The following is a 25118-nucleotide window of genomic DNA, read 5'->3' as shown; positions in this document are numbered from 1 at the left end:
GATTCTATAACATTTGGGAAGATGAAATTCTCCCTTGATGATCTTTTAGGCTTGAGGCGTGTGGACTGTCGGTATAATGTACTTTCAGTAATTCTTTGTGAAACTTCTTGCAGGCATTGGGAGGTCACCAGTTTGGTCATTTATGGGAGTCCTTTCTAACTACAACACAAGGCTGTCATTCTTAATTCAGTGTGCCACTGCTCTGAAAGGAAAGTTGGCTATACTGTTAGTATGGAAAGATTGTCTTAGCATTCAGTGCTAGGTTTGAAACTTCAAAGGGTCACCACTTAACTAATGAACTTTTATCTTTTCTCCCATTGCTGGAGCTGAGGGAGTTTCAGCATCTCGGTTATGTGTTGAAATAGCTGTCGCTCACTTTTCATGTTCCACAGGCACTGATGAGGCATAGCAGGTCCGCAGTGTTGAAGAGGGGAATGGAAGCCCAGTTCACTAGTATTATCCCATTCTTAAGATGCTTGGATTAAAGTATTTACTAACACTCAAGAGCCAATGGGATCCCCAATGTTTGAACTTTCAGGGTAATCAGCTGGTTATATACCATATGTGCTTCATGTATTTGTTGGTTAAGTTGGCATTTCTTGCCTTGATTACAATTATTATTTTTTTGTCAGTCCTGGCTTGAACTCAGGGCCTGAGCCCTGGGCCTTCTCAAGACTAGAGGTCTACCACTTGAGCCACAGCACCACTTCTGGAGTTTTTCTATGTATGCGGTACCGAAGAATCAAACCCAGTTCTTCGTGCATGCTAGACAAGTACTCTATCACTAGGTAGAGCTCTGGGCCTAAAATTCAAGTTATGTTTCCAGAGTTCCACTCTTCTTACCAGCATATGACATACAATTGCCTTTAATTTTTTTGCCAGTCCTGGGGCTTGAACTCAGGGCTTGAGCACTGTCCTTGGGCTTTCTCAAGGCTAGAGCTCTACCACTTGAGCCACAGCACCATTTTCAGCCTTTTCTATGCATGTGGTACCAAGGAATCTAACCTGTGTCTTTGTGCATGCTAGGAAAGCACTCTACCACTAGAGCAAACTCCCAGCCCCAAATTGCCTTCTTTATCTAGACATTTTATTTCATTATTTTAATGATGAAGGACCAAGAGAAAGAGTACCACACATATTTTGAGGGACACACAAACACAATGTCTGGCAGTGAGAGGCTTGTGGATTTAAGTTTTACTTCTAATCTCGTTGGTTTGGCTCCTATAAATTACTTAGCTACTTCTGCAGGCTGGTTTTTCCATATGTGTCTCAGATGGAGGGATTGTTGGGAGGATTATAAATTCCATGCTTAGGATTCACCATAGTTTCTACTGCACTAAGAACAGCTCCATAACATCAATAGGCACTGACTATTCTGATGTTTAAACTGTCGGTTCTTATGTCAGCCGCAAGAATGGATATAACAAATGGTGATAATGAATTGGAGTTGAAAGTGGGCTCACACTCAACATGACAGGGCTTCTTTGTGGTTCTATTCTCCATGCCTGGACAGTCATGTCTCAAATGTCAGGGAGAGCTGGGAGAGAATGGAAAAATTGGTAGAAATTCATTAAACGTTTTGTGAAATTCTCTGCCTATTGATGACATGCTAGCTTTATGTTTGGATAGGGAGAAGAGCCACACAAGAAATAACAGAGCAGGCATTGCCTTCTGGGTTCCAGGCGTTCTTCCCTGTGGTTGTGCAATAGTGGCCCTTCTAGGACTTATCAGTGACTCTAATTTTGCCTTGCTATCTTTGTGCTCCTGGAGTCTATAGCTCTGTAACTGTGGGAAGCTACTTAGCCTCCCACTTCCTGCTCTAACACTGTGGAGAATACTATCTTTTCTACAGTTATTTGTCTCAAATGGAATATGTGAAAATGCCTAGCACAGAGTGAGTACTTAAATATGCTTGGACCAGGAATGGAAGTACATGCCTATAAACCCCAGCACTGGGGAGTCAGAGGCTGAGGCAAGATTATATGTTCAAGGCCAAATTTCATTAAATTTGTAGGTATATCCTTTTACCCTGTCATATGTTATAAAGGTCTGATGTCTAGAGTGTATTCTTAAAAATATTTTGTTTAAATTAATTTTCTTGCTGCTAGTTTCATCATCTAATATTAGTTTTTTCTTTTTGCCTTCATAGCTTTCCAGTTACTAAGGATTACATTATAATCTTCATAGCTGTTAATTTTGTTTTGGTCCTGTTCTTGATACCACATACATAGAAAAAGCCGGAAGTGGTACTGTGGCTCAAGTGGCAGAGTGCTAGCCTTGAGCAAAAAGTGTCCAAGGACAGTGCCCCGGCCCTGAGTTCAAGCCCCAGACTGGAATCCAAGTAATGCAGTACCAGTGGTAAAAGCCTAAGCTGACTTTCTCTGATCCCACTCCTCAAAGGAATGCCTGTTTGCTGTTCCTAGTGTATTCTTACAAGGCGTAGTCTGGAAAGTTCTTTTGGATTTTATTTGAAACTGTTTTACTGGTATAAATGAATATAATATAGTTCTGTTAGGTTTGCCAGGCCTTGGGGGACACAGTCCCTCCTCCCTCCAGGGTCTGGAAGGTTTGCGGGCTTCCTTGTAGGGAATGCCTGCACAGCTGGGTTGTATCACTCACAGCCCTACTGTGCCTGACAGGTCAGCCCTCTTTCACTTGTGCTGGTGACTACCCTTACATTCCTGGAGGAGAGCTAGGAGCTTGGATCTTCCAGCAGTGGGTTGGGTCCCAGTCCTGAATTTTTAAGGGTAGTGTAGTCTGTGTTGGATTTCCACAAGGCCCGAGGGTGTGGTTCAGTCAGCCTTTTGGTTCCACTGTTAGGTTTGGCTTCTTGTCATCAACAACATTGGGTGGGGATAGTGTAGAAGTTACACTGAAAATGGAGTTTAGAAGATTAGGCTCAACCACCAGCTTTGCTGTTTACCAGCTGTGGCCTTAGCAAGGCCTTCCTTGGCTCTCAGTTTCTTACCCTGCTGTGGAACTGTTGTGAGAGTGAATGCTCTGAAGTAGCTGTCTGGTGTCTTTGAATTTGTGGAGGCTATTTGTTCTGTTTTGAGTACTCCTAAGTATTCTAGGAATCTATTGTCAGAAAACAGGGAGACAATTTGCCCCGAACGTTCTTTCTTTTTTTTTTTTTTTGCCAGTCCTGGGTTTAAGCTCAGGGCCTGAGCACTGTCCTTGGATTTTTTCTCAAGGCTAGAGCTCTACCACTTGAGCCTTAGCACCACTTCCGGCTTTTTCTATGTATGTGGTACCGAGGAATCGAACCCGGGTCTTCGTGCATGCTAGGCAAGCACTTTAACCACTAGGCCAAGCTCCTGGCCCCATGTTGTTATTCTTTTATGGAGGCCCCTGTTTCCAGGAAGCCTAGAGAATCTAGGTAAGTTTAATTTTGCTATTGATTTGAGATCTGAAAAACTACTGTTTCTTTTTCTTTTTTTCCATCTCTTATTTCCTCATCTGCCAAATGAAGAGGTGTGGTAGAAAGTTCTTTTTTATGGGGAAGAAATGGTGGTATTTTCTCCTTTCTTCCTTTTTTTCTACTTTGATGTATCTTCTTATAGCATGATTTTGCTTCCCCTTTTACTTAATTTAGGATGGTTATTTGAAAAGCTAGATCAAGTGACCAGTGAGGCTGTCTAGCTGCCATGTTAACCTTTGAGACCTGTGTGTAATGAACACTCTTTAAGAGTGACAGGGTGCTAAGTGTGAGTATCTAGGTATCTTGCTTATAACCCAGTGACCTTGATATTGATATAGGCTTGTAAGTTTTGGTCAGTCTCAGAGCATATCCTCTTTGGGGCTTCGAACACCCATTGCTAGGGAACCTGAAGAAAGAGCTAAGGTGCCACGGCTGACACTGCCACATGACAGCATGGAATATGAAAAATTTTTAGCTTGAAGCAGTGATCCCTTAGGACTGAGGATGTCCTCATTGCCATCTCTCATTGAGAGATGTTTGTGTTACCGTGGCTCTGCTTCTCAGAGTAGTACTTTAAAATCAAACTATTCTGCTAAATCTTGTTGAATAGAGAAGTGTATCTGTCATACATGGACACTTTAGTCTGAATTTCCCAGGACAAAACTATAATTCTAGGTTACAGAGTAATAAGGAAACATTTGTATTGCTTCAGTATTTAATTACTGAAAATAAAAAGATCAATTAAAAAAATCATCGATAATAGCTAAAGGTAAGTCACTTGCGGCCAGAATTTGTGTGTCTAGTGAGCCCCTCAGGAGAGTTACCAGCTGGTAACTCTTAAAGACCCAAGTACAATGTTCTAATTCATCTAGATGGTTCCACAAATCATGGCTCTGATGGCCATGACTGATGAGAACAATGCAGATTTGTATGCGATTGACTAAGGTCATTCACAAGCCCATCACATGTGTTATAGAATTATCTTCACTATAAATACTTTCCATGACCAGGTATGCAGAAATACGGTTTGTCAGAATTTGATACTTATAACAAAATCCAAAGTTACTTACCTTGGACATATGTGAAACCAGTCCTTCAGTACTAGTGTCAGTGTTACATATGTGTGAGTGCCACTTCAGTATTGGAAGCGGGTGTATGGGTGACGGGTGTAGAAGGTTTGAAATTAGCCTGTACAGTGACTTGATACAGCATGGTTTGAGCCTTGTGTTTTCTGGATTTTTCATTTTGAGAAGTTGGTGTGGCTTATCTTTTTCTATGACTTTGAATTCACCATTGATAGATTTCAGTGTGGAAATCGCATAGCTGAGGTTAGTCTAAGGCTCTTAACCAAAAGAACCACAAAGTATCCACCTGAAACTCAGCCAAAGGGGGCAATCAGCTCATTTTCATGTAACTAAATGTCCTCAGCCATTGTCTCAACCTTTCTTGTTGGGTAGCCTTTGTGTATCTGCCTGAGCTCAGAGATTATTGGCCACTCTGGTGCCACCAGGGTGGTGAGCAGTATGGGTTTTACAACCTGGTTCTGTGTATGAAGCTGGGCGGTTCCCTCCCTCCCTCCCTCCCTTCCTCCTCCTCTTCCTCCTCCTTTTTCTTTTACTTCTTGAGAGTAACATTTTATTAACAGAATATTGTTCTGAGAAGTTTAGGTTGAAAAAAAGGCACCCAACACACACACAGCCCCCCCCCCCCTCTCTCTCTCTCTCTCTCTCTCTCTCTCTCTCTCTCTCTCTCTCTCTCTCTCTCTCTCTCTCTCTCTCTCTTTCCCTCTCCCTCTCCCTCTCCCTTTCTCTCTCCTACAGATTTCTAAGAGCATCCTATGGAGAGAGGCAGCTGCAGTCTCAGGAGTTTAAAGGAGACAGTGCTGTTCCATGCTGCTTCTCAGTTGCATGCATGGCTCAGCTTGGCTGTCTCACACTGGGAACTGCCCTGTCCTGACTCCATGGTATCTTCCTGTGGTACCCACTCTTCCTGGGAGGTCTCTGGGCTGTAGAACTATGTGGTCATCTCTTTCAAGAGGCTAAAGAAATCTGTCTGCAGAAACTAGGTTGTAGGCCAAGGGTAGGATTCCACACCCAATATTTGTTACATATCAAAGTCCACCCATCCTTGGCTAGCGTTTATCTTGTGTTGGATTCAGTTTTAGGAAAACATACTGATGGAACTGTACTTTAACTTGGTTTTAGAGACAGTTTCCTTGTGAGGGAAGGTGCATGACTGAGGAGATTCTCTCATCTCATGTATTATGAAACCTGTAACTGTCCTCGTGCTGCACTTTCTAGGAACTATGCTGTATTGCATGGCACTCCATGTCTGCTCCCTGCATTTCTTCCTCTCCGTAGCCTATCTGTTCCATCATCCCTCATTTCCCCTATGTTTATGTCACCCTTAGCCTATCTATAGCTCCCTCTCACGGAACCTTATTAGCCACTGATGAACAAGGACTCAGAATTGATACATGGCTGTGTTTTCGTACATCTCACACAGCTCTGATGGTCCCAGGGACTGTCTCCAGACTTGTCTGTGGAAGCTAGACATATGCATAGCCCTGTGCATACTGGTAATGATACAAATGGTCTCAGACTTTGGCACTGCTCTATTTCTTCCTATTATCTATTTCTAAGTTCTTATTTTCTTCTGAAGCTATCATATGTTTATCTTGAGCAATTAAATAATTCACATAATGTCTTCTGACTCCAGAAGTCCTTTACTTCACAAAACTATACTATTCTGGCTCCTTACATTAGTCTGTGTGAACTGTTAGGGTCTTAGAGTGAAAAGCTGAAGAGACTCTAAAAGTGACCAGTAGACTACACTGAAAGTTACCAACAACTTTCATGGTTTTCCCAGTAATTAGTGTGAAGAGCACGTGACACATGTCCTCATTTTTCTGTCAACTGAGATTTCGGTGAGCATACATACACAGCACAGCCTCTTAGCATTATGTCCTTCCTTGTCTACCTCCCCTCTCCTTTTCTCTCCTCTTCCCCTCTCTCCTTGTTCTTTTTAGAAACAAAACTATTATGCTAGAGGTGTCTTGTCTGAGGGCAAAGGAATTGAGATCTATTGGGTTTTTCTCATATCCCTCACATACAGCCTAAAACTTCCCTGAAGGCAAAGGCTGGCTCTTAAATTTTGGATGACACTGTGTCCAGGTTACCACAAAATGTTTTGATATTGATCGTTCCTTTTGGTCAGTATACTAATTTTGGCATTTATTTGTCAAGATGTCAGCAGTATGGCATTCTCTACCTCCTGGAGACATTCACAATCACTCAGAGATATTTATGGCTCTCAGGCAAGAATATTTGAAGCAGAGATACCTTCACAAGGAAAATGTCTCTTTCCAGAGTGCTGTAGAAAGTTTCCTACCAAGTTCCTCTTATTGGTGTGTGAATGTGTGTGTGTGTGTGTGTGTGTGTGTGTGTGTGTGTGTGTGTGTGTGTTTAACCAGAAGCTTCAGAACATCCATTGCCCCAAGCCCAGTGTCAGAGGCCTTTAGATTGAAAGGTCTGCCTCTACACTTGAACCTTGGAATGAGTTTAGCAATGAGCACCAGTGTTTCTCCAGGGAAATATTTACTTTTGCTTTCTTGAATATATATCAAAAATTTGTACTCACGTATTTGCATTAAGGTGCTTATTGAGAATATTTTATGCTCTTAAGGGAATCTGAAATCCCTCCCTCCCTCCCTCCCTTCCTTCCTCCCTCCCTCCTTCCCTCCCTTCTTCCCTCCCTTCTTCCCTTCTTCCCTTCTTTCCTTCCTTCCTTCCTTCCCTTCCTCCCTTCTTCCCTCCCTCCCTCCCTCCCTCCCTCCCTCCCTCCCTCCCTCCCTCCCTTCCTCCCTCCCTCCCTTTCTCCCTTCCTTTTTTGAGTTCCACTGGGCAATTTTGGAGTTGAAAAATTACCTTGAGCTTAAAATACACTGTCTCCACTGAAGGATGCTCTAGTATCTAGTTCTGAAAAGTACTGTCCTTTGGAATCATGCCACTGACTTATGGGATTGAAGATTATTCTTTATATGTTTAGTTATCTTTGATGTTGGTCACCAGCAATGAAATGGATTTTCTTACTCCCCTCTCTATATCTCCTCCCCCCACCACCCCTTACTTTCCCACTATTTTTTCTCTCACATTCTCTTTCTCTCTCTCACTTTGTTTGCCCCCCCTTGCATGATCTCGTAGATTGAACCCAAAACTTGTGCATTATTACATTATTATCAAGCTCTGTCTCCAGCAGGATTTCATCTATCCATGCTTATTTCTTTCAGAATAAATTTTAAGCATTCATGTTTGTTAAAATTCAACTATGATTAGGTTCCCTGTTAATCTGGGTTCCCTTTTGCCCTTTCCTAATTAATACAGTCATGAGACCCATCAGGCCTCTCATGTAGACAGCAGGGAGGAGAGTAATCAGAGGGCTCAGGGGTTCTGTCTGGAGGAGTGACATGACTAATCACGTTGATGTGGTGCCAGGGCACCCTCAGTTTACATCTGTCTAACTCCTTGCCTCCTTGATGTGCCACTAAGTCTAGGAACACAATCAGCACTGGACCAGTTGCTAAAGATACTGTGTAATCCAGATTTCAAGATTTCTCTGGCTCACTACTGATGTCACTTCCTGTCCCCTGAGCAAGATAGTATTTGTTTCAATACTGCAGGCTTCTAGGAGTAATATAACAGTAAGGTAGAATGTCTACAGTAAAATATGCTATTTCGGTTTGCAGGAATGTCTGGAGTACTGGGTACCTTTTGATCTTAGGTGTCTTTCAGAAGACACTTAAAAATTAAAACTGTCTTATTTAAATAAAAAGATTTTAGAAAACATAGGGCAGTTTGTGAACTTACACGACACACTTTGAGTCATCCATGGGCTGTGTAGTCCTACATTTGAGTGCAAAGCCTTTCCCACCATGTCAGATAAACTGGTTATTGTGACTAGATTTGTATGGTACAGTTGTTCCAGATCTCAACCCTGGAATGAGGTCATTTTCTTTATACTCCAAATAAATGCTATGCAGATTAGCTTATTCTGTTTTTCTACTAATTAAAATCTTCTGTAGCAAAGGAGTGCTGCTAAGGAAGAGATCACCTAAAAAGTTAGTGTTTTTGTGCTTCTAACTTTTCTGGAAATAAATTTTATTTTTCTCATTCTATTTATGGTGGAGTAAGGGTTGTGGTTGAAATTGCAAACAAATCCATTGTGTTCTATTGTGGTTTTTCTAAATTCAGAGTGTTGGGGTGGGGATAATTTAATTTCCACGTTGTTTAGGTTAGAAAAAAGAGGATGGATGGGTTATATAGATGGAGCATAATATTTAGTCAAGATAAGGTATATTTTGTGTGTGTGTCTTTCTGTGTGTGCATATGTATATGCATCTATCTGTGTCTTTCTGTGTGTGCATATATATGCATCTGTCTGTCTGTCTGTCTGTCTGTCTGTCTGTGGCCTTGAATTGAAGAGAGGTAGAATGTTAGGAACTTCTAGGAATCCACTATTATGGAAGCTTTCACTAATAAAGAAGGTAGAAATTACTAGTTTTTTTTTTTTTTGCATGGACTAAAACAGGGAAGAGATAAATTTGTAGAAAAATTTACCCTATCTGAAATTGTCAAGGGGCCAGGAAAGAAGTGAATGTCCTTTGCTTGCTTCCCCCTCTCCTTCCCTCCTACCAGCCTTCTTCCTCTTTTTATTTTTGAAGAATAATTAGAACTCACATTGTTTTCCCCTGGGAAGATGCACCTCTTAGATAAATTATGACTAATTTATGAGTTAAAGTGTACTAACAATGGAAGTCTTCCCACAATTGGAAGGTAACTACTAGATATCTGTCTTAAAAGAGTCCAAACTTGAGAAGGCGTGGGGTAAGAAGTTAAAACTTCTAGTAGTGTTTTTTTGTTTTAATGTAATTTTTAGAGTAATGGTTTTTGGCATTATACCATTCTGACTTTTCTGGCAAATTTTCTTGGGCAAACCTCCTCCTAAAGTACTTCCTAAAATGCGCACAAAAATATATACTTCTTTTTATTGTATTTTATTGTCGGGTTGATGTGTAGAGGGGTTACATTTATATTTGTAAGTAAGTACATTACTTCTTGAACAATGATACCCCTTTCCATGTTTTTCTCCACTTTCCCTCCCCTCACCCCCTCCCAATCATCTTGTTTCCCACTTCCATTCTTAGTGTTTTTTTTTTTCCAGTCCTGGACCTTGAACTCAGGACCTGAGCACTGTCCTTGGACTTTCCCAGGGCTAGAGCTCTACCACTTGAACCATGGCATACTTCTGGCATTTTTCTATGTATGTGGAAGTGAGGAATCGAACCCAGGTCTTTGTGTATGCTAGGTAAGCACTCTGCCACTAAGCCAAACTCCCGGGCCCATTCTTAGGGTTTTTTGGAGGATCAGTCTAGACAGTGTTTAAGAAGGGCTAATCCAGTGTGTGGAACTGGTAAGTGCACAGTTAATGTCAGCCAGCATTTGTAGCACACGGTGTAATTCTGTGTCACCATGCCTTTAAAAAAATAATATTCTCTATATTCTAGAGCTCAGATCAGCAGCAAGTGACGGCATTGCACACTCACTCCTTTTCTGCTTATCTTTACTTTGTACTTTCTATTCCTGGGTCAAGAGTGCTGATCCAAGAATGATTGAAATGATATTTCAGAGCTTCTGTTAGAAGAGGAGAAAGAAGAAAAAAAATACATAATACAGAGCTCTCCACGTATCCTTTACAGAGGTTGAATTTTATTTACTAACACCTCTTACGTTACTTTTATTATTATGAAGGTGGGGGAAATGAGAGGAATGGAGAAACTTAAACTCATTATCTGGCTCAGACTCTCAGGTATGGTGATCTAACTTTTCATGCTGCAACTTGTCTGTCTAGAGCAGTGACTTTTGATAATGAGTCTTTGTAACCCAGTATCTTTTTTTTTTTTTAATTTATTTTTTTTTTTAATGACAGCTGTGTCAGAGACATTGTGGAAAAATAGGGAAACGTCCATAAAATGGAAGTTAGGGCAATAAGAAAATGTCTAGGTCTGTGTTGAAGAAAAATCAATGCTTGACCTTATACTTCCTGGCAAAGGGAAAAGTCCGAGGAAGGCTTCTGTAACTCAGCATTGACCTTTTAGTTCACACACTTGAATTCATTTTGCTACTATCCATATACTTTGTCTGTGAAGGTGGTTCAGTGTAGGGAGACTCTGGAGATTTTCTGGTATTTATTTCTAGCAGCAATGGATGAGGGTCTCGAAAGCCTCAAAGAAACTTGACCATCTTTATCATAGTCAAGGCATTTGACACAACTGGTTTACAATCTAGGAAAACTACAATAAAACTTACTACCCACAACTACCTTCCCTTATCCTGTTCAAATCGTGGCAGCATGTCCTCTCTGCCTTTCCACATAGTAGCAGAGAGCCCGCTTCATGGCCAGTAAGAGTGATACTTCTATGCTAGTGGTTCACACACAGTTATTCAAAATAACACTTAAAAAAAAAAAAAAACCCCAAAACAGTCCTGGGGCCTGAGCACTGTCCTTGGGCTTTCCTCAAGGTGTAGCACTCTACTGCTTGAGCTACAGCACCACTGGCTTTTCTTTTCTTTTCTTTTCTTTTTTGCCAGTCCTGGGCTTGAGCTCAGGGCCTGAGCACTGTCCTTGGACTTTCTCAAGGTTAGAGCTCTACCTCTTGAGCCTCAGCACCATTTCTGGCTTTTTTTCTAAGTATGTGGTACCAAGGAATTGAACCCAGGTCTTCGTGCATGCTAGGCAAACACTCTACCACTAGGCCAAACTCCCGGCCCCACCACTGGCTTTTCTATGTATGTGGTACCGAGGAATCAACCGGGTCTTAGTGGATGCTAGGCAAGCACTCTACCACTAGGCCAAGCTCCTGGCCCCCAAAATAACACTTATTAAGTAAGAAAGAACTCCCAGTTGCCTCAGTGGGGTGAAAGTAGAGCAGCTTTTGTTAGCAGCTCAGAAGGGAAGATCTTCTCTGGGCTTCTTTGGATGTTGCTTTTTTTTTTTTTTTTTTCTATTTCTTCCTCCATGTGTCATGCATATAGGTAAGTATACCAGCATGGTTTAGTATGTGTCCCAGATACCACCTGGAGTAAGCACAAATTGTCACTGCCTGCCACAAGCTTACTAGTTTTTGTTGAAAAGTTGATTTTTATCCAGAGGAAACCATGGATTTCTTTCTTCCTATCTTCTACTTAGATTCTTGTTATAGAACTTTTAAGTAGCACACTGTATTCTAATAATCATACTAGGTATGATTAGTTACATAAATACACACACACACACAGACACACCCAAACAGACACCCAAACACACACACTGAGTGTACACTCCCACAGCAGTTGGATCCTTAAAGGGCTATGCAATAACTCTTTTCTATTAAGCACGAGCTGGTAGTTTGTTCTTCCATATAATAATGTAAATTAGTATGTGGAGTTACAGCATGTGGGAGGAGAGAAAAGTTTTTAGAGTGATGGCACTGCATTGTCTGCCTCTGTAAATGATGTGGGTGAGATAACCACAAAGAATTGCTAAGTAACTACCATGTCTGTCAGTCCACTGCCATTGGCTGTGTGGGAGGCAGGGAAGGTGCAGTGTAGAGTGGGTTTGTGTCATCACTGTGTCATGGAGCACTCCTGCCAAGCTCGCAAGATGCTTTTGTGTGATAAGTTAGGTTCCTGCTTGAATTCTCTGTCGAGCTGACCTTCGGTGGGTAATGCCAGTGGTAAGGGGTCTGTGAGATACTGGGCCTGGGGAAGCATCTGAGAAAACTTGTTTTCGCCTTCGTGAGTAAATCTTGTTCCTGCTTACCTTTGTAGAAGTGTTCCTCCTTGTAATGGGCCTCCTCTGTGGCTGGCCAGAACCTGCCACTCTCCTTCTCTTTGCTATGGCAGACTCTACCTTTACACAGAAGATTCTTCAATGTAGAAGACCAGAAAGTTTGTCAGTGGATTTTTTTTTTTTTTTTTTTTGCCAGTCCTGGGCTTGAGCTCAGGGCCTGAGCACTGTCCTTGGACTTTCTCAAGGCTAGAGCTCTACCACTTGAGGCTCAGCACCACTTCCGGCTTTTTTTCTATGTATGTGGTACTGAGGAATCGAACCCGGGTCTTCATGCATGCCAGGCAAGCACTTTAATCACTAGGCCAAACTCCTGGCCCTGTCAGTGGATTTTTTTAAGAGGAAAATCTTGCCTGCATTTGTGGGAGGTTTCCTTTTTCATGTCTCAGAAAATGTTTTCTGTTTAAACTAGAAATATCCAGTTAAATATATGTGTTTAAATTCAGTGAGGAGAATATATAGCTTTGTACTGGGTCTGGCTTTTCTTTCCAGTGCTAGAAATGGATGGACCACGCCACCATAGGACACTTGGGATACAGTGGTATATCCTGCTGAGTTTTGATCCAGGAAGCTTTTGCAGTTTCCTGCCTGTTGGGAGAGAGCCGAGCGAGTGCATAGGAAGTACTGTGTTGAGATAGAGTTCCTGTTTCAAAAGTTTATCCCTTCTACTTATTGGAAAGTTAGAGTGCTCTGTCAAGATGCCATTAAAAAGCCCATTTCCTCAGACCTCTTTTTTTTTTTAAAGTTTATCAAATGTCCAGACTGAGATTACTAAAAAAAAAAAAAAACAGTTGCAAAGCCGTTTAGAAACGCAGTTAAATTGAGAGATTGTCAGCCAGCGGGGCTTTCTTTCCTTTTAGTGAATATTGTTATTTTAGAAAAATCGAACTTTGGTTGAATGTCTTTAAAAATGTTTCCTCAACTCCATGCCTTTCTGTGTGTGTTATGTGTGTGTGTTTAAAGGACAGACCGTATTTATTGAATGATGATATTTTATATTTACTGATCAGAAAAATGTTTTTGGGGAGCAGAAAAGATGAAGCGAGGTGTGGAGACTGTTTCCTTTCAAGGAAATCTATGTTCTTTATTTGACAAAAGTGCTAATTTGCCAAAAGTGATCTTCACATAAATTTTCATAATGCTTTTTGGTTGCATCATGAATCTGTAGCTTTCACAAATCAAAACAAATGTTCCAGTATTAGCGGCCAAAGATTGTTTAGAAATTGGAAATTCTACTTAACGATGCAAGGTGAACTCTGGTGTGAGCTAAGTCAAATAACACTGCATGATTTAGCTAAATTGTTAACTAGTTAAGTCACATGATTCATTTGATAAGTGAGATAACTTAAGATCATTCATAATTAGACTCTTTTTTAGGGAGGTTGGAGTGCCATATCTGTGACTTATCTTCTACCATTATCTGTGCCTATCTTGTACCATTTCATTATGAGTGATTCTTTCCTTACCTGGTAGGGGGTCTGCCTGGTGTACAACACAATGTCTGGAAGGTAAAACTGGTTATTGATCTGATTGAGGTAGTGTAGGAGCTCTCAAGCTCTCAAGGTGGAAATTGCTTGAAAATCTCATAAGGGACCAAAGTGATTTTACAGTTCAATCCCTCATTTCATTTACTCTGCATTTATGATCTTTTGCCAGTTAGTAACAAAGTATCAACAACCAAACAGTTTGAACTAAAACCCTCTCCTCTTTTCTTATAGGAATTGTAGAACAGAAGTATAATCAACCCATCCTGATTTTTTTTTTTTTTTTTTTTTTTTTTTTGGCCAGTCTGGGGTTTGAGCTCAGGGCCTGAACACTGTCCTTATACTTTTCTCAAGGCTAGAGCTCTACCACTTGAGCCTCAGCACCACTTCTGGCTATTTTCTATGTATATGGTACTGAGGAATCGAACCTGTGTCTTCGTGCATGCTAGGCAATCACTCTACTACTAGGCCAAACTCCCAACCCTGTATCCTGATCTTTATTTAATTTACTTCTCTTCCCCTTGAGTTTTGCATATGCATACCAATGTTTATTTTACCTAAGTAATATTTTAGATCACATTTACATGAAGGCATTTCAGTAGCTTGTGAAGAAATGGTGTCATAGAATTGAATGTAATAAGGAGAAATGCTTACCACAGAGTAATAAAGTCTCAGTGGAGAGTTGGCACCTGGACTAATGAATCACTGTGAGTTTGGTTATTATGTTGATTCAAGAGCTTTTCACATGTGATGTATGTCTCTTTCTGGATCTTGATATTTTGCCAGAATATGGTATGCATTCATTGGTTTTGAAGGTTATGGTGTAAGTGCTTTATATATGTCACTGTTACTTGAGAATGAATTTCTTGCTAGTGAGTGTTTTAACTATTCACCTATGTCTTTTGGCCTTTATCCTGGATCCTTTCTTCTCCTTTTGGGTGTTTTGGATGTATAGTTAAAGCCTTACTATCAGAGAAGACAAAAGCATAGAATTGGATTGGAACAATATAGGCATGCATATTTTAAAAATTAAAGATTTCTAGAAAAAAAACTGATTTTGAACTTGATTTATAGATGTGAAATATACATTGCAAACAGTTTGAAAAATCCAAGGAAATAAACCTATCAGCCTATATGGAAATTAGTATTATCAATTAGCATATGTATTTCCAACATTTTTGAGTGTATATGCTTGAATACTGATAGATAAAATAACATTTAGTTTCATTCTATGGAATAAATGCATCATTTATTTAAAGAGAGTGCTTCCAAGTATAGTTCCTACACTATTTGTAGTGTATAAAACAATTATAAACTATATAAATGAGTGTGTTTGATTTTAATACTTATACATTCTAATATATTACAAAACTATAACTAGTACCTCAAGCATGTAATTATTTCATGTTGACAATTGCTTTGGAAGACCTCTAAATATCAGGAGTCTTGAGCTTCACTTCCTAAGTAGGTGATTGTACTAGATCTTCACTACTGAACATATCAGCAAATCTCTCAGGACATACTTCAAAACACATGGAAAATAATTCAAGTTATTTAGCTTATACCACTCTTAATGCTGTGATCTAAAGTCACTGTGGATTATTACAGTGTGTCTTTGTGCATTTTGTTTTTTGAGATGGGGATCTCACTATGTAGCTCATGGCCTCAAATTTATGATCCACTTGCTCCAGCTTCCCAAGTGATGGAGCACAGGTATGTGCCACCATTTCTGGCTTTGCAATACCTATTGTTTTTATATGAATAAATGTCCTTCTTCAGTCTCTCCTTAATTTGGGGACTTCCTGTCTTACCCAGAATGGAAACCAAAGTCTTTACCATCACCTGGTGGCCCCTTCATGATCCACCCCTGTCTCTACTCCATACTTCTGCACCACGCCTCACACTTTTCTTATTCATGCTGCTCCTGGACTTTGGCATCTTTGTACAAGAGTGACTCCATCTTGGCTATGTGTTCCTTGCTTGTCTTTCTTCATGGAATACTCAAAGCAGTGGTTGGTTCCCTCATTTTATGTTTCAAAGGATTTTTTTCATTCCTTACTTGGCCACCTTCTTGAAAATGAGAGCTCTTTTTTCCTGAGGCCTTGTATTTCCTTCCCCTACTTTTAGTTTTTATTTTTGCCGCAATACTAGCATTTTATTTGTTATCTGTCTTTCTCTTATATATATATAAGCACCATGAAGACAGGGTTTTTATTAGCGTTTTGCTCACTGCACAGTCTCCAGTACCTAGAATGTAGTATGTAGTATAATTGTAAATCATGTAATATGAGTTGTAGTGATGTATTTTGTTAGCAACCTTTTTTAAAAAAATTTTTTGGACTAGATAAGCAAAATGCTTTGTAGCAAACATAGGCCAGTCAAACACTAGAGAACCCATTGTTTTCTCTACTGGTGCATCTTGGAGCCTGGAATTTTGACTAGTTACATACTCTTTTGGGTTGGTTTAAGAAAGTCTCTCCATCCGTGCCATAACATGTTATGCTTGTTAACATGGCATATCATGGATGGAGTCATTTGATTATTTTCTGATTATTGATATGTACATATTCTTACAGTAAGTTAAGAAATGGAAGAGAAATATTTTGCTGGTGATGTGAGCAGCTGCTTTCCTCTTGGTCATCTTTTACCTGCTTTAAATTCTGTGCATTTCTTCATCTTTGTCTCATCAGCTTCAGCTTCTTTTGCTTTTTCAGATACCTCTTTTTCTCTTGCCTGGGGCTTCCCTGCTTACTGCTCCTATTAAGTAACATGTTAATTAACAGGATGTTCATGTCCTGTAGGAAGGCTAATTTCCTTAGAGTAGTATGTGTCTTAATGCATGTTTCTAGTGCATCTTGTATTTCTTGATGCTAACATCACTCTAATTGGTTTTAAAAATTGCCTCTCCTGGCTCCCTGAGTTGAATGTCTACTTGCAGTGCTAGGGAGAATGTATTCTTTCTTCCTGAGGGTCCTATCTGACACATAAGTAGTCATTCAGTAAGTGTTTTCTTAATAAATGAGGATGGATGTGGAGAATAGTGCTTGGCATGCTGTCAGTGAATGTGAGGTTTTAGGGAGGTTATGTCATCAACTGAGGCAGGGAGAGAAGCTGGGTGAGGTGAGAAGGTGGTGGGTAGGAGCAGGGTATGCTTGTGCCTCAAATAGTTCAGTTTAACCTGTGTCTGACCTATGCAGAACTGAAGAGTAGGCTTGTCTTCTGTTTACTGGAGTGGGGTGCAGAGATTTGAGGGATTTCAAAGGCAGTTTCATGCACAGATGAACTCTGCAACCTTGGATGTGAAGAAAACAGAACATTATACTTTGTGTGTTTTATCCTTTAATTTCTTTGCTCTTTGGGATTGCAGTAATACATCTACTCAGCTTTTATAGCATCTAAAATGATAGGCTGGCTCATAAAGTTCAGAAACCCCACCTAAAATAAACACCACATTTAAAAATCTACTAGGAAGGATGATAGTAGGAGACTAAACAGGAGCATGGCGAATTTAAATAAGTTAGTATCTTGGTGCTGTTTTGTTGGCAAAAGAAAGGAAGGGTTGCTTTTGTGAACCTAGATGATATTAGTTTTAAAAATACTTTCATAAGTGAGTAAAAAAATTTAGCTCCAAGTTTTCTCAAGGTAAAGTGAATTTACTGCCTTACCTTGCAATTTTATGACATTATTATAATATTCTGAATTGTTTAGTTTTTGAGATGATTGGGGGGAGGGTAGGCAGGCACTCTACCAGTGAACCACACTTTCAGCTTTTTTTGTCGGTCATGGGGCTTGAACTCTGGGCCTGGGTGCTGTCCCTGAGCTCTCCAGCTCTGCCCCTTGAGCCACAGTGCCAGTTCTGGTTTTCTGGTGGTTAATTGGAGATAAGAGTCTTACGGACTTTAGTGCTCTGGGTTGGCTTTGAACTGTGATCCTCAGATCTCAGCCTCTTAAGTAGCTAGGATGACAGGTGTTAGCCAGTGCGCCCAGCTCTCAGCTTTTAACTCTTGTATTTTCATTGATGAACTGTGAAGTCAGAAGAAATGACATGAATGGGGAGATGAAACGTACATTTTTTGGTAATTTTACCATGTTACCTTTATTTGTATTGTGTCTTCATGAAGAAATCTCCCTTTTGTCATAATTTGGTGATTATGCTGATCCCATAGGAAGTTACTTCCTTAATAAATTCTGCTGTATAGAAATTCAGAGCAGTTGCAGAGATGTACACAAGGACTGAGATTTAATCCTTTCAGTTTATGGATGGGGAAACTGATAAGTGACTTGGTTGAGGATACTCTAGCGTCACAACCAGATTGCTGTGGCAGCTGTACTGTTGTGTGCCTGTGACTTAGGTACTGAAGCTAGACGTTAGAACCCAGGCCCAAACTCCAGGAGTTCCAATTTAGGTCTGGATATTTGCTCCCATACACCAAATAGAGAACAGTGCCATACATCAAATAAAGAGAAATAATGGAGGGCAGAGGAATGAGGTGTGTGTGTACTACATAGCAGCCATGTGAGGTAACCTTTCAGTTCATCTTCAGCCATCTTGGGGATACAGATAGTGACTGTCCTCAGGTTAAATAAGGAGGCTTGATGGGAGGGAGAAAATTAGGCATCATTCAATGAGTCTGAAATCATCAGTATGGCCTCGTGGAACATTAACTTAGTCTTTGATTCAGGAGATCTGGCAGGTGGTTGGTAGCTTTTGGCTGTTTTCTCCAAGATGCCGGTCAGAGGGGTGGTTTATCTTTTGTCACAAGATGCTTAGTGGTGAATCTTGTTCTTAGAGGTCAGGGTGGTTGTGAAGTGACTGCAGGAGGGGGAGGGAAAGGCTCAGATTAAAGAGCACATTGATCCCGATCTAGAGAGGAAGGAGGAGGGCTGAGTCTGTCCAGCTTTTAGTTAATTCACAGGCCCAGCAAAAGCAGCTTTTACGTTGCCTTTTACAGTAAGTAGCACTTTTCCTGGTTCTACAAATGAGCTCACTGAGGTACAGAATAATTATGTAACTTGTCTAGCTTCTCACAGCTAGCAAATATCAGAGCCAGGATTTGAAGCAATGTGATCTTGGATCCCAAATCGTAACTTTTAACTGATAATTTTTTTTATGTCTTCCTAGCTTTCCCTAGTGACATTCTAGTATTTTCTGCTTTTTTTTTGTTCTTTTTTTATTGTAATTAGTAAAAGGGTTACATGATATTTGCCAGATAGAAGGTGCATTAATTCACATACATTGATACCCTTTCACATGTCTTGGTACCCATTACCCTCCCCCCCACTCCCCCTACCCGTTCTTGGTTTTCCCCCCTTCCCTATCAAATTTCAAATAACCAAATACAAATAAATTCAATATATCAGATAACAAAGTGAGATACTATAACAATATGAGATAACCAAGGGACAGCAAAGGAGATGAGAGACAACATAGTACATTAAGGACAACAAAAATTCGTTATATGGCTTTTGTTTCAATATCCTGGAGGTCCTTTCAATTAGCTTCATACTATATGGCCTTATGTATCAAGATTTTGCTCTATTGCAGATCTCTGCTAGTAGAGCCCAAGATTTCTACTGATTATGACGAATGAGGGAAACCATTGAGCCTATGTTCCTTTGAGTCTGGCTTACTTAATATGATTTTTTCTAAGTCTTTCCATTTCCTAACAAATGGGGCGATGTCATTCTTTCTGACAGCAGCATAGAATTCCATTGTGTACAAATACCACAACTTGTTGATCCATTCATCAACTGAGGGACATCTAGGTTGGTTCCATATCTTTGCTATGGTGAATAGTGCTGTAATGAACATTGTTCTGCTAGTGGATTTAGTATGTCCTTGTTTCTGGATGGTTGGGTAAATGCCAAGTAGTGTAATTGCTGGGTCATAGGGGAGTTCTATGTTTAGCCTTTTGAGGCACTGCCACACTGCTTTCCATAGTGGTTGAACGAGTTTGCACTCCCACCAACAGTGTAGTAGTGATCCCTCCTGGCCACATCCCCTCCAGCATCTGTTATTATTAGTTTTCTTGATCCTGGCCATTCTAACTGGAGTGAGGTGGAATCTTCGAGTTGTTTTGATTTACATTTCTTTTATGACCAGAGATGTTGAGCATTTCTTCATGTGTCTATAGGCCATTTTTGTTTCTTCTTCAGAGAAGACTCTCTTTAAGTCTTTGGCCCATTTTTTAATGGGATGGTTGTTACTTTGGAGATCAGTTTTGGAGTGATTCAATTTTTTGAGTTGTTGATATATTTTAGATATGAGGCCTTTGTCTGTTGTTTGGTTGGTGAAGATATTCTCCCACTCTGTAGGCTTCCTAATTAATTTACTAGCTATGTCCTTTGCCGTACAAAAGCTCCGCAGTTTAATGCAGTCCCACTTATCCAGCCTTTCTCTGATTTGTTGTGATTCTTGGTCCTTATTAAGAAAGTTTCTACCTGTGCCAAGGAGGCCTGGTGTATCTCCTATTCCTTCCTGTAAAGTTTTCAGTGTGTCAGCTTTTACCTCCAGGTCTTTGATCCATTTGGAGTTAATTCTAGTGCAAGGTGACAAAGAAGGATCCAACTTTAGTTTTCTGCAGGTGCTTTACCAGTTCTGCCAGAGGCTGTCTTTCTTCCATTGTATTTTCTGCTTTTTGCAACATTACCACCTACAATTGTTTCACTGGCCCTGTCCCCAGTAAATGGCTTCTGCAGTATACCCTCCCTCCTTCCCTATGATCAAGGGCTCTTCTCCTCGGTCACATCCCCTGCCCTTTTGTTTTTATTTTGTTTTTAAGACAAGGTCTTGATAAACTTTTCTTGTGCTGACCTTGAACTTGAGATCTTCTGTTTTCTAAGTATTATAGACATGTGTCACCAGACTGAACCTGTAAATATTTCCTATACCTAGAAGGAGCAATACCTTTTCCCAAAAATAGGATTTAGAGAAGAATGTAGTGTGTGATCAAGGAGCCCTACAACAAGAAAGAAATTTGGTTATGTTGTGACCCTTTGATGTCCTTTCTCAGCCATGCAGTCCTTATGTTAACTCTTTTCTTAAAAATAACTTTGATCTAAAAATCAACAAATGAAATTAGTTGATAGTGTAATCACCAAAATGTGCTTTGGTGCTTCTTAAATATTTGTTTTTCTACTTCAAAGCACAGAAGATAATTTCTATTGCTACTCTTTTAAAAGATTTGCATTCTACATCTGTTCTGTGTCCTCTTGGGAGATACCAACACGGATGCCAAGGGACTTCAGTGTATAAAACTTGCTGTAAGGCAAGATTTGTTTTAGATATGGACCATTAAGAGTTTATATTGGGAAGACCAAATAGAACTTGAACACATTTCAACAATAACACTTTCAGTTAAAAAAATACAGCAAGGTCCCTGGAACTTGAGGGACTCATAGGACCCAGATATAGAGTCTCCAGAACTTCCTGTAGGGAAAATGGCCACATTTTCTTATCAGGCTGTATAAATTGGTACACTGCCTTTAGGATTTCTCTTTTCTTTTTTAACAATCTCCATAAAATTTTTTTTCAGTGGGATCCAGTGGCACATGCTATATTCTAGTCTCTCAGGAGGGTAAGACAACAATCAAAAAACCCCCAGAAAACAAGTTCCCAAGTTAAAGCCTGATGACTGGCATGAGTATGCATGAACCCTCTCCCCCAACTTTCAAAGTTTTTTGAGCATCTTTTAAATTATATCACATATATTATTCATTTCAGGTTAGAATGAAAGAAGTGCATTATTAAAGGTATAATAGAAGGATACAAGCCAAGTAGGTTTGAGAACTTATATGCCTGTATGTTGTGTGTATGTATGCATGTATGTATGTATATATGTATGTATTCATATATGCTTTAATACCTCTAGTCTTCAAAGCGTAGAGCACCTGGGATTTTTGACTCACCATTTTGAGAGACTTAAGAAGACTGACTCTTGTCTATTAGTTTGTTCACTAAAAATTTGATCTTGGCCTTGTGAGTTCTCTGGCATACTGTGTATTGCTGTGTATTACTGATCCTCTGACTAGGATTGATTTTGTCTCTTAAGTGGTCAATATTAGTGGATTTGGCTTTTTCTCTTAGTCTTCTTGGACTCTACTTCTTAATGAACTGCTAGCTTGTAACACTGTTTTTTTTTTTGTAGCACTTATTGTAGGAAGTAAAGTGTGTGCTAGCTCTCAAATCTATTCAATTCTCTTGTGTATGATCAACAATGTTGATAACTAAAATCTTTCAAAGCATTTTAGGAACAATAGCCGTCTTCAGTGGCCAGCTTTAGTCTCTTTTGTAACCTTTCTTGGCAGGTAATATGATCTCTATTTATAGATGCAGAAACTGAGGCTTGAAGAAGAAACATAATTTGGAGTTCTGCTGGAACCTCCAAACATCATTTTTTCTCTTCTCTAGCCATTTGGCCTTCTTTCTGTTTTATTTAAGGTCTATGTTAAACAATGAACTTAATGATTTTTTTAGGGGCCAAGAGGTGGCCTACTGGCCCTTCATGCTTGTCTAGCGTGTATGAAGCCCTGGATTCGATTCCTGGGTACCACATACACAGACAAAGCTGGAAATGGTGTTGTGGCTCAAGTGATAGAGCGCTAGCCCTGAGAAAGCTCAAAGACAGTGCCCAGGCCCCAAGTTCAAGCCCCAGGATTGGCAAAAAAAAATATTGGAACTTTTTTATTCTAGTCCTGGGGCTTGAATGTAGGGCCTATGTGCTGTTCCCAAGCTTTCGTGCTCAAAGTTAGTATTCTGCCACTTGAGCCAGAATTCCCACTTTTGACTTTGGGGAAATCATGGACTTTCTTGCCAGGGCTGATTTTGAACCATGGTCTTCTGGTCTCAGCCTTCTGAGAAGCTAGGATTGCAGGAGTGAGCCACAGGTGCTGGGTAATGGTGAACTGTTTACTATGGAAAGCCCTTTTCCTAACATTGAAGACAGACAAGCATGGCTCACATGCTCCATCCAGCTTTGCCTCTGGGTAACTGTGTCCTGTCTAAGTCTCCTTCATTAAATTTATTCTGCTTTCCAGGCATTCTTCCTGTAGTGTGTGTGTGTGTGTGTGTGTGTGTGTGTGTGTGTGTGTGTAGCATAGAGTACCATCTGTAATTATAGGGAATAAGACTAGACAGCAGTATCCTTATTTGTGATAGTTCCCCCCAAATCTTAGCAAATTTTAAATGATTTTAATGGGGCTACCTCTGCAAGTATTTTGGTTGCTATGAAGTGACTACCGTGTGACAACACTGTGACAAGGTGCTGAAACGTCATTTCTTGGGTGGCTTAGATCTGGGACAGCACCTTGCAGCCTGTGGTAGAATTTAGGATCTCCTGGGCCAGTCAGATCCCCAGATGGATAGGACCCCAGAGGGATGGGACTCCTGATACCTCTGTGGCTGAAGCGGAAGGGAATTCGTTATTGCCACCACTTGGCTTGTTAGTTCTTTTTTTTTAAGTGGCTCGGGCAAAGCTCTTTTGGATGAACTTGTGAGAATTGCTTTCCAAGATAGTTAGGTTTTCTTTTATCAGCCTCACATGCGTCCAATAATAGTGTCTTAGAATATGAAACCAAGACTATCTCAATTTGACTACAGTTGAAGGAGACATTAAAAAATGAATTTTCAGTCTGGTGAATCCTGTGTTCTGCCGACTCAGAGAGAAGGGGCATAATCTTCAAGTACAAGTCCTGGGCTGGTAGGTTTATCCTGCTTTTGAATATTTTTCTAGCTGTTGGCATCATCATTTTTTTCTTGTTTTCCTTTCCTTTTCTCTTGCTTTCCTCCTTTCCTTTCTTCTTTCTTTTATACAACCTTTCAAATAAAAGTGAATAATTAAGCTTTAGTAGAATATTGCCAGATCTACGTAGATTGTTTTATTTTTTCTATTGAACACAGGCAATACATGTTAGGATGGGAGATTTATGGGGGGGAGGACCCAGGAGAATAAGGAATTTTTCTTGTGCTCGTAAACTTAGTCATTTGACTGCTTTTCTTTACTTTTGATTAAAGTTGTAATATATTTGGGACTGATATACTAATGATTATGATGAACTGCATGCAAACATGTCTGCATGCTCTCTGGAGGTCACAGGATGGGAGTGTAAGTGGGTTTGGGATTCATCTCTGTTAAGTAGCTTCTTGTAGCAGATATGGATTTGCTCAGTGGCTCATGTGGACACCTTATGGTATTTAGGTCAGGAACCAGAGACTGTCACTAAGGAGAGGCAACTGTAGAGACAGTCTCACCTAGGACTTCCCAGATAGGTTACTGACATGGACATTTTATAAGAGGAGTTTGATGAAGGTTTCTAGCAGAAGTGGAGGACTATTCTTAGGAGTACTCCGAAGAGTATCCCCAACCGGGGGTAGCATGATGGGCATTGGGCACATACCCAGAGACTGTAGTGTGTGTAACACTGCAGGTGTGTCCTGCTCTTACCATGGCTTTGAGGAACTTGAATGGAAGATGAAAGGTTCTATGTGGGTATCTGCATGAGACTGTCTTTTGTGTTTGTGACTTTTTGTGAGTCTAATTGTGTAGCCCAGGGTACATTTGAACCACTATGTAGTCTTAGGTAGTCACAATTTTCTATCCTCCTTCTTTAGCTTCCTGAGTGCTAGAATTACAAATATGCTCTGCCTCTCTTAGCTATGCGACTTTTTACTAAGGTATATCTAATATCTATATATGATCAGATCATCTCCTTCTGTTTGTTTTTCTTCTCCTGATTGTAATGGGCTCTCAACTAGGGCTATTTTTGGATTCAGGTCACTTAAGATTTTTCTGGGGCCCTTTCTGAACTATTTCTGTGATACAGAGAACATCTGAGTTTATACATCTCACATCTGAAGTTTGCATATTTCACAAAGGAGAATAGAGTAGAAGTAAGTAGATAGTGTATACATCAAAACAAACAAACCTTCTTAAATAAGACTTCATTTTGAAGGCTTGTTAAGTCTTAGTCTAATGTCTTCACTAGAAATTCTTATATGAATCATAACTATGGTTTGGGGTTTACAAGGTAAGGAAAACTAGCCGGTTGCAGTGGCACTTGCCTCTAATGCCAGAACCAGAACCCAGGAGACCAAGGCAGGAGGATAGCAGGACCAAGCAGGAGGTGTCAGTGTAGTCTACATAACTTACATGGTCCCATGTCTCTTGTCTCAAGACCTGTCTCTTCAAAATCTTGAGCTGGTATTACTTGGCATTCTCTCTCTCTCTCTTTTTTTTTTTTTTTTTTGGCCAGTTCTGCGCTTGTGCACAGGGCCTGAGCACTGTCCTTGGACTTTTCTCAAGGCTAGAGCTCTACTACTTGATCCTCAGCAC

General features: G+C 40.2%; 1 protein-coding gene across 4 annotated transcripts in view; it reads left to right on the top strand.

The window, feature by feature from the left end:
- Window positions 1-25118, top strand: part of Psd3 (pleckstrin and Sec7 domain containing 3) — a 285771-nt gene that overhangs the window by 94734 nt on the left and 165919 nt on the right. The window lies entirely within an intron of this gene.

The sequence above is a fragment of the Megascapheus bottae genome, chromosome 20 (genome assembly GCF_031878675.1).
Source record: "Megascapheus bottae isolate mThoBot1 chromosome 20, mThoBot2.hap1, whole genome shotgun sequence".
NCBI classification, from domain to species: Eukaryota; Metazoa; Chordata; class Mammalia; order Rodentia; family Geomyidae; genus Megascapheus; species Megascapheus bottae.
The sequence above is the reverse complement of the archived record's forward strand: the minus strand, read 5'-3'. Positions and strand labels throughout refer to the sequence as shown.